Raw genomic sequence first — 9,247 nt, 5'->3', positions numbered from 1 at the left:
TTTTAACAAGTCATGAAACGGGCGCCTGGGTGGCTTTGTCAGTTAAGCATCCAACTTCGGCTCAGCTCATGATCCCACGGTTCGGTTCGTGAGTTTGAGCCATGCGTTGGGCTGTCTGTGCTGTCAGCGCAGAGCCCGCTTCGGATCCTCTGCCCCTCCCACTGACTCATTCTGAGTGTGTGTGTGTGTGTGTGTGTGTGTGTGTGTGTGTGTCTCTCTCTCTCTCTCTCTCTCTCTCTCTCTTTCTCTCTCTCTCTCTCTCTCTCTCCCTCCCTCCCTCCCCTAAAAATAAAGAAATAGGCTGGAAAACAAATCTTCAAGGAAAAAAAACAACAACGACAAACGATGAAACCTGTTTACTAACAGACCCAAGTATCTTTACTGTTAAGTTTTTCTGAATAAAGCCAAAGACCACACACACACACACACACACACACACACACACACACACAGCAAAACAAAAAACAAAAGAAAAACACAAAAGAAAACGCCGTAGGTTTAGTAATTCACAATTTAGTATTTTATCTTCTGTGGAAAAGACTCAGATGTCCGAAGAATTGAACCTAATTTACCGCTTCACTTAGCAAAGCTTTGAAGTTGCAGGTCACGAAAGATTGGGGAAGCCATTTTAAAAGTTTACAAATAGGGACTCCTGGGCGGCTCAGTCGGTTAAGCGTCCGACTTCGGCTCAGGTCACAATCTCACAGCTCGTGAGTTCGAGCTCCGCGTGGGGCTCTGTGCTGACCTCTCAGAGCCTGGAGCCTGCTTCGGATTCCGTGTCTCCCGCTGTCTCTGCCCCTCCCTCGCTGACATTCATTCTCAGTCATTCTCTCTCTCTCTCTCTCTCTCTCTCTCTCTCAAAAATAAATGGTACAAGGAAAAAATTTAAAGGTTTACGAGTAAACATTTTTGTGTATTTAACCTATCTCCTGTCAACATTCACCCACGAACACTGTATGCGAGAGACAAAATCGACCATCACCATCGTTTGAAGTACTTTTTGCTGACAAACTGCAACGGGTACCCGTGAAGTCATAAATTGAAGTCACATGAAAGCTGATTAGGCCCCTGCCCCGGGCCTGAACCCTAGAGTGCGTGTCTGAGTGGAACAAGGAAGGGCGTAAGTGTCTGTAAAGTTTTTTTGATTTTGTTTTTGATACCTGTTGTAAAACGAGGGAGAAAACGGGTTATGTTGTTTGTAAAGGTCACAGAGATGTATATTTTGAGGACCACAGTTACAGGGTCAGTATTGGGACGGAAGCAAGGCCATGACCGGAGCTGCCCACCCCAAAGCCTTGTCATGCAGAGAGCACCAAATTCAAGCCATTTTACAACCACCACCACCAAGAATAAAACCTAACTGTCGGCATTGTATTTGATATCGACGGCTCCGAAAATATGTCCATTTTAAGTAAGCAATCAACCTTCCATGGCCTTGAGTACCCAAGACGTCACACCCGTGTCCGCTAAAAAGTCAAACGATCTGTTTCCCCACCATCAGGCTCACACGGGAGGCCCCACCAGCGGGGATGGCCTAGGAGATCACTGGAGCCACACCAACTGATGCAGAAACAGGGGGAGGGGGAGGCGGCCAGGGAGCCGCCGGCCAGGCCCCAGGCAGATTTAAAGTTTTGGACTCACCTTTTTGTGTGTCTTTCATCTTTTTCTTTTGCGCCTCCAACTCCGCGTCCGCGTCCACCTCCTACTTCTTCTTCCATCTCTGTCTCCTGTCTTCCCCTCCTGCAAAAGTGGCTTTGTCTCTAGTTGCTTTTCAGCCCCCTGTGGAAGAGGTGAAGGAGGAGCAGGCCGTGGGGTGGGCACCCATCTTGGCGCTTGTGCTCGGGGAGGAGGAGGGGTGGGTTTAGGATCACTGGCATCTGTCTGCCTTCCTCCTCTTCCTCATTCTTCTGACTATTGGGAAAGGGTCTGTGGGTGTGGGTGTGGGTGTGGGTGTAGCGGGGAGGGCAGGTGTGTTCAATTTGTATCTCTCCTCTCTCTGGGCCATCAATTGTGTCCCTTCCCGTGAGGCAACTTTCTTATGGAGTAAAACTCTGAATGTAGAGAATTTCACACACACACACACACACACACACACACACACACACACACACCCCGTTCACGTGAATGTGAAACACATTTGGGTTTGTTCTGATCCTCGCGAGTGTTAGAATGCCCAATGTTTACAAGAGCTTGCCTTGAAACACATTAACGGAGCTCGTTTACAAATTGGTGTTAGCAATAGCATCCAGAGGTAGAGAAAACATCTCACATGGATAACACCTGTGGCCATAGATCCACAAACAAGATGCAAACCAACATCAGCCTTTGTTTCACTCCTATTTGTGGAGAGGACACGAAAGACCCAATGGTCAAATCTCCCCCTTTTGTAAAAACAAATCCAATCGCACGAGAGCATTACCGCGGATGGATCCCATCGCGCAGGTGTTTTCCATTTCCAATGAGAACACAGCCAATTTGGCGCAAAGAAGCCAAAAAAAAAAAAAAAAAAAAAAAAAAGCTGCAGCAACCCACAAACCAAATGTGGCCCGGGATATCTCCGTGAGCGTCCGTTCCTCCCCAAAAGTCGGGGCTTCGCTGATGGAACCAAAGGGCTTCCTAGTTTCTGGCCGCGTCGTCTCACGGCCAGCTTTCTCTAAGGGAGCACACAAGAAAACTCATTCAGACACCTCCAAAGAACCCCATCTGGGCCATCAGGGACTCAGGCGACCCTTCCATGTTCCCACGTAAGTAAGCACTTGCAAGTATAGGCTCCATATGTCCTGTACGTGTAGCCTGCCCAAGTTTCCTTTTGGGGATGGGTGGTTGCTTTCTCCACACTTAGAGCAAGGTTATTAAATGGTGGCGGTCACGGTGGTGTTTTTTCCTCTTCCGTAAAGAGTTACAAGGCGGCCATTTCGCGGGAGCGAAGCAGTAGCTGGGCTGCTCCTGGATCCCTCGCCGCTTCGGGTTCCCTGTCAGGCTTCCTAGCAGCGGAACCCTAGCAGAGAAATAAGAGCAGGTGTCTGAATGTACTCGGGTGACCAAAGATGAGAATGACGAGCCCATTGAAATGCCATCGGAAGACGACGGGACAGTGCTGCTGTCCACAGTGACAGCCCAGTTTGTCGGCAGCACGTGGACTGCACTACCGGAATCCAGCGTCTCAGTGTATGAGAGGTGTCCGGCTGGTCAAACACATCCTGCACATCCCTGATGCTGGCTGGGGAAATCCGGTAGCGGACAGTCGTCAACTTATCCCAAAGATAGCCACAGAAAAAGGGACGAGACAGATGCCTGCTTCTTCAGCAGTGAAAGTGAAGAGAGCCATCCAGAAAACGTCCGATTTAAGAGTGTTGGGTCTCCCGTGGAAAACAACCGAACAGGATCTGAAAGAATATTTTGGTAGCTTTGGAGAGGTTCTTCTGGTTCAGGACAGGAAAGATATTCACACTAGTCCTTCAAAGGGCTTTGGCTGTGTTCGTTTTACGTAATAGGAAACCGAGGTGAAAGTCATGCGATCGAGGAACGATGGGGTGACTGCAAACTTCCTGAATCTCATCGAAGCCCAGATGAGCTTTTGAGAAGCAGGAAGGCGTTTGTCGGGTGCCTTACAGAGGGACGTGACTGCCTATAAGCTGCAGCTGTTCTTTTGCCAGGACTGAGAAGCGGTAGACAGCTTCATTCCCAAACGGTTCCCGGACTTTCCCTTTGTGACGTTGGCAGATGATCAGGTAGCCCTCGCCCTCGCCCTCGCCCTCGCCCTCTCTGATATTATTATTGAATTTATTTTTTCAATGTACCCCCAAGGTAGTTAGCCTATAGGGCAACAGTGGTTTGAGGAGGAGAGTCCTTCATACCCCTCACCCTTTCAGCCCCCGCCCCGGCACAACCCCCTCCAGGAACCCTCTGTTTGTTCCCCTTAGGGAAGAGCCTCTTACGTTTTTGTCCCCCTTCCTGTTTGTATGTTATTTTTTCTTCCCTTCTTCCCTTCCCTTCCCGAGTTCCTCTGTTTGGGAAGTGAAGGTCCTCACACGGGTGAGGTCCTGTGATACATGTGTTTCTCTGAGGGACAAATGTCACTTTGCATGACACCCTCCAGTTCCATCCAGGTACTTGCAAATGGCAAGACTTCATTCCCTCTGGTGGCCGCGCACTGCTCTGTTGTTAGATGGATACCGCCTCTTCTGTATCCATTCATCCGTCGATGGACATTTGGCCCCTTTCCATACTTTGCCTACCGTTGATAGTGCTGCTATGCACACTGAGGTGCGTGTGCCCCTTGGAAACAGCAGACCTGTATCCTTTGGCTAAGTACTTAGTCGTGAAAGTGCTGGGTCGTAGGGTACTTCGATGTGCCATGTGTCGAGGAACCTCCTCGGGTCCCTGGTTCTGGAAAGAACTCCGATAGTGGTTCTAAATCAGGTGCGGCCATCGGTTGGGGACCCGCATCAAATGCAGAGTCAGGCAGCGGTTTTCCTGGAGGCTTTGGCTCAAGCACAGATTCTAAATCTTCCAGCTGGGGAATTTAGACAGTGGGGTAGGTATAGACTGGTAGGAATTCAAATTTTTCTAAACACATGGTAAGTGTATTTCTTTTTTTCTCTTCTCTTCTCTTCTCTTCTCTTCGTCTCTCTCTCTCTCTCTCTCTCTCTCTCTCTCTCTCTTTCTTTCTTTCTTTCCTTTCTTTCTTTTTTAAACATTTATTTATTTTTGAGAGACAGAGTGGGAAGGGGAAGGAGCAGAGAGAGAGAGAGGGAGACACAGAATCCGAAGCAGGCTCCAGGCTGTCCGCACAGAGCCCGGTGCAGGGCTCGAACCCACAAACCGTAAGATCATGACCTGAGCCGCAGTCACACACTTAACTGACGGAGCCAACCAAGCACCCCACACATGGTTAAGTGTATTATAAAACCCATCCGTACTGAGAGTTTTCAGAATCAGTACGTTCAGCGTGGAGTATATTCACCACTGTTTTTGACATTTGTCTTTAGAAAGAGAGGCAAAGCTAAAGGAATTTTAGAAGTTTTGTTACATCAAGGGTCGAAATATCAGGTGTTTGAAAGCGAACCAACTGCCTGATTGGTTCTCGTCTCTCTCTCTCTCTCTCTCTCTCTCTCTCTCTCACACACACACACACACACACACACACACACACACACACACACAGGCTACAATGGACATCAAAGGATTTCTCCTGTAATATTGTATCCCTGGACTCGTCAAGTGAATTCTTTGTGCGTGTTCACTATGGAACCCATTCATTATAAGTACATTCTTTTTTCCTTGTGTTAATTGGAACCCCACCACATTAATTCCCCACCCCCAGGAAAACCTCCTTTTTGGAGATCATGGTGTCACAGCGTTTGGTCTTTTTGCTTTCGTTTGTAGTTTGTGACACTTGTCTCCCTTCCTATGCAGAAGTACAGTATGAAGCCTTCATTGAATCTGTGCCGTTCATCTCCTTTCAAATGTTTACGGGAGAAGCACTTCATTGAAAGCAGTGCTGTAAATATTCTGCCATAGGAAGGAATATTTCCGTCTACGTGCTTTCTCACTCTTGAATTCGTCTTCACACCATACAGGCTGTGACTTTGACCTTGGGTGTCCCATTTATATCCACTACTCTTTATTTCACGGAGTCGTATCCATGCTATGAATGCAAGGGTGTGCTATGGAACCAGAAGGCTGTTTGAACTTCTGAAACCTTGTGTTTTCTGATCCTCGTGTTCGACCGACAGTGGTGCCAAAGTACGAAAGGCTAGTGTGAGTGAGAAAAGGAGAGAGTGCGTGCAGACACTCAGTGGCGGTGGCACACGATGGATAGATTTTTTTTTAACCTGGCGAGATGCATCTCTCAGTCCCTTGGCCTCGGTGCAAGAGCGTGCCGAGAGCAACGATAGCAAATGACGTGCGAATGTTTTCTGCATCCAAAGGACATCCACACCCGTTGGAAGACGTTGGAAGACGTAAAGAGAGTTTTGTTCTCAGAGAACCCATTAGTTGGATGTGTGAGGTACTTGTATTTCTCCTGGCCTTCCGTCAGCTGCTGTGAACGCCGTATGGTGTGTGTTCTGTTCTGTTCCCGATCTGTTAAGTGTGGTCCCGTGAACACGGACTGAGCTTGTGGTGTGCTTCACGAGAGTACTCGGAAGCAGAGTTCATCAGTGAGCTCGGGGTGTCACCACGAAGGGTGGAAGTTCTAATGTCTGTCTGGTAGCCATAAGAATGTGGTCTAATGCAGTTCTGTGTCCCGTGCTTGGATGGTCTTTATAAGAGTTGTCAGTGTTGGGAATTCTTAAATAGAATGGATGAAGGAGGAAGAGGAAGAGGAGGAGGAGGAGGAGGAGGAGGAGGAGGAGGAGTTGTCGTTGTTGTTGTTGTTGTTGTTGTTGTTGTTGTTACGAGGTATAATGACGAAAGACACGGCAGAAAAATTTTGCAGGGTTTATTTTCTGTTTCAGTATGTGCAAAGCTGTGTGACTTTAATCTTTGGGGATCCAGGGAGGTTTTCTTCCATTTTCTCATCTGTATGTTTGGAAGGCTCCTTTTTAATTCTCAGCTGACTGACTGACTGATCGATTGGTTTTGTTTTTATGTCCTCTTCACACCCAACATAAGGCCCGAACTCACAGCCCAGCAATGAAGAGTCACCCGCTCCCTGACCTAGCTGAGGAGCAGCCAGCCAAGTCACCCCTTTGATCCATTTTTGTTGTTGTTTATTTAAATGAAGCGGACATGCAACGTGTGCTCAGGGCAGAAACAGAGCACACACTTTGGGGGTTGACAGGGTCATTTGGAGCTTGGTAAATGTTAAAGCCTAGCTTCCTGGGTGCCCAGGAGCAGGTCCACAGCCGTTAAAAGTTGACAATGTCCTTTATCGATAGCCATCGAACAGATGATTTATTGAAAACACTAATCTATGGCAAAGATCGTTCTTTGGTCTGTGATCGGGATATAGGAAGAACCAGATGGCTACAGCTCCCACATCACAGACTTCATGTTTTAGTTGGACATAGAGGCAGGGAGGGAGGGAGGGAGGGAGGGAGGGAGGCAGGCAGGCCGGCCGGCAGGGAGGCAGGCAGGCAGGCAGGCTGGCCGGCCGGCCGGCAGGGAGGCAGGCAGGCCGGCCGGCCGGGAGGGAGGCAGGCCGGCCGGGAGGGAGGCCGGGAGGAAGGGAGGGAGGGAGGCAGGCAGGCCGGCAGGCAGGCAGGCAGGCCGGGAAGGAGGCAGGCAGGCAGGCCGGCCGGCAGGCAGGCAGGCCGGCCGGGAGGGAGGCCGGGAGGGAGGCAGGCAGGCAGGCAGGCCGGGAGGGAGGCAAGGCCGGCCGGGAGGAGGCCGGGAGGGAGGCAGGCAGGCAGGCCGGCCGGCCGGCAGGCAGGCAGGCAGGCAGGCAGGCAGGCAGGGAGGCAGGCAGGCCGGCAGGCAGGCCGGCAGGCAGGCCGGGAGGAGGCAGGCAGGCCGGCAGGCAGGCAGGCCGGCCGGCCGGGAGGGAGGCAGGCCGGCCGGGAGGAGGCCGGGAGGAAGGGAGGCCGGCCGGCAGGCAGGCAGGCAGGCAGGCCGGCCGGCCGGCCGGCAGGCAGGCAGGCAGGCAGGCAGGCAGGCAGGCAGGCCGGCCGGGAGGGAGGCAGGCAGGCAGGCCGGCTGGCCGGCAGGCAGGCCGGGAGGGAGGCAGGCCGGCCGGGAGGGAGGCCGGCAGGGAGGCAGGCAGGCAGGCCGGCCGGCAGGGAGGCAGGCAGGCCGGCAGGCAGGCAGGCAGGCAGGCAGGGAGGCAGGCAGGCCGGCAGGCAGGCAGGCAGGCAGGCAGGCAGGCAAGCAGGCGGGAGGGAAGCCGCCGGCCGGCCGGCCGGCAGGCAGGGAGGCAGGCAGGCAGGCAGGCAGGCAGGCAGGGAGGCAGGCAGGCCGGCAGGCAGGCCGGCAGGCAGGCCGGGAGGAGGCAGGCCGGCCGAGGAGGGAGGCCGGCAGGGAGGCAGGCAGGGCCGGCCGGCAGGGAGGCAGGCAGGCGGCAGGCAGGCAGGCAGAGCAGGCAGGCAGGCAGGCAGGCAGGCAGCCGGCCGGCCGGCAGGCCGGAAGGAGGCAGGCAGGCAGGCCGGCAGGGAGGCAGGGAGGCAGGCAGGCAGGCCGGGAGGCAGGCAGGCCGGCAGGGAGGCAGGCAGGCCGGCCGGCCGGTAGGCAGGCAGGCAGGCCGGCCGGGAGGCAGGCAGGCCGGCAGGGAGGCAGGCAGGCCGGCCGGCCGGAGGGCCGGCAGGCAGGCCGGCCGGCAGGCAGGCAGGCAGGGCAGGCAGGCAGGCCGGCCGGGAGGCAGGCAGGCCGGCCGGGAGGCAGGCAGGCCGGCGGGCCGGAGGGCCGGCAGGCAGGCCGGCCGCAGCAGGCAGGCAGGCAGGCCGGCCGGCCGGCCGGGAGGGAGGGAGGCCGGCCGGGAGGGAGGCCGGGAGGGAGGGGAGGGAGGCAGGCAGGCAGGCAGGCAGGCAGGCAGGCCGGCCGGCCGGCAGGCCGGGAAGGAGGCAGGCAGGCAGGCCGGCAGGGAGGCAGGGAGGCAGGCAGGCAGGCCGGGAGGCAGGCAGGCCGGCAGGGAGGCAGGCAGGCCGGCCGGCCGGTAGGCAGGCAGGCAGGCCGGCCGGGAGGCAGGCAGGCCGGCAGGGAGGCAGGCAGGCCGGCCGGCCGGAGGGCCGGCAGGCAGGCCGGCCGGCAGGCAGGCAGGCAGGCAGGCAGGCAGGGAGGCAGGGAGGCAGGCAGGCAGGCCGGGAGGCCGGCAGGGAGGCAGGCAGGCCGGCCGGCCGGCAGGCAGGCAGGCAGGCCGGCCGGGAGGCAGGCAGGCCGGCCGGAGGCAGGCAGGCCGGCGGGCCGGAGGGCCGGCAGGCAGGCCGGCCGGCAGGCAGGCAGGCAGGCAGGCAGGCCGGCCGGCCGGCCGGGAGGGAGGGAGGCCGGCCGGGAGGGAGGCCGGGAGGGAGGGAGGGAGGCAGGCAGGCAGGCAGGCAGGCAGGCAGGCAGGCCGGGCCGGCCGGCCGGCCGGCAGGCCGGGAAGGAGGCAGGCAGGCAGGCAGGCCGGCAGGGAGGCAGGGAGGCAGGCAGGCAGGCCGGGAGGCAGGCAGGCCGGCAGGGAGGCAGGCAGGCCGGCCGGCCGGCAGGCAGGCAGGCAGGCGGCCGGGAGGCAGGCAGGCCGGCAGGGAGGCAGGCAGGCCGGCCGGCCGGAGGGCCGGCAGGCAGGCAGGCCGGCAGGCAGGCAGGCAGGCAGGCCGGCAGGGAGGCA

At 56.1% G+C, this 9,247-nt stretch overlaps 1 pseudogene; it reads left to right on the top strand.

The window, feature by feature from the left end:
- Nucleotides 1-2,424: 2,424 nt before the first annotated feature.
- On the top strand, nt 2,425-3,731 carry LOC125158181 (TAR DNA-binding protein 43-like; annotated as a pseudogene).
- Nucleotides 3,732-9,247: the final 5,516 nt, after the last annotated feature.

The sequence above is a fragment of the Prionailurus viverrinus genome, unplaced genomic scaffold (assembly GCF_022837055.1).
Source record: "Prionailurus viverrinus isolate Anna unplaced genomic scaffold, UM_Priviv_1.0 scaffold_150, whole genome shotgun sequence".
NCBI classification, from domain to species: Eukaryota; Metazoa; Chordata; class Mammalia; order Carnivora; family Felidae; genus Prionailurus; species Prionailurus viverrinus.
Note: the sequence above shows the minus strand (reverse complement) of the source record. Positions and strands in the feature narration are given on the sequence as shown.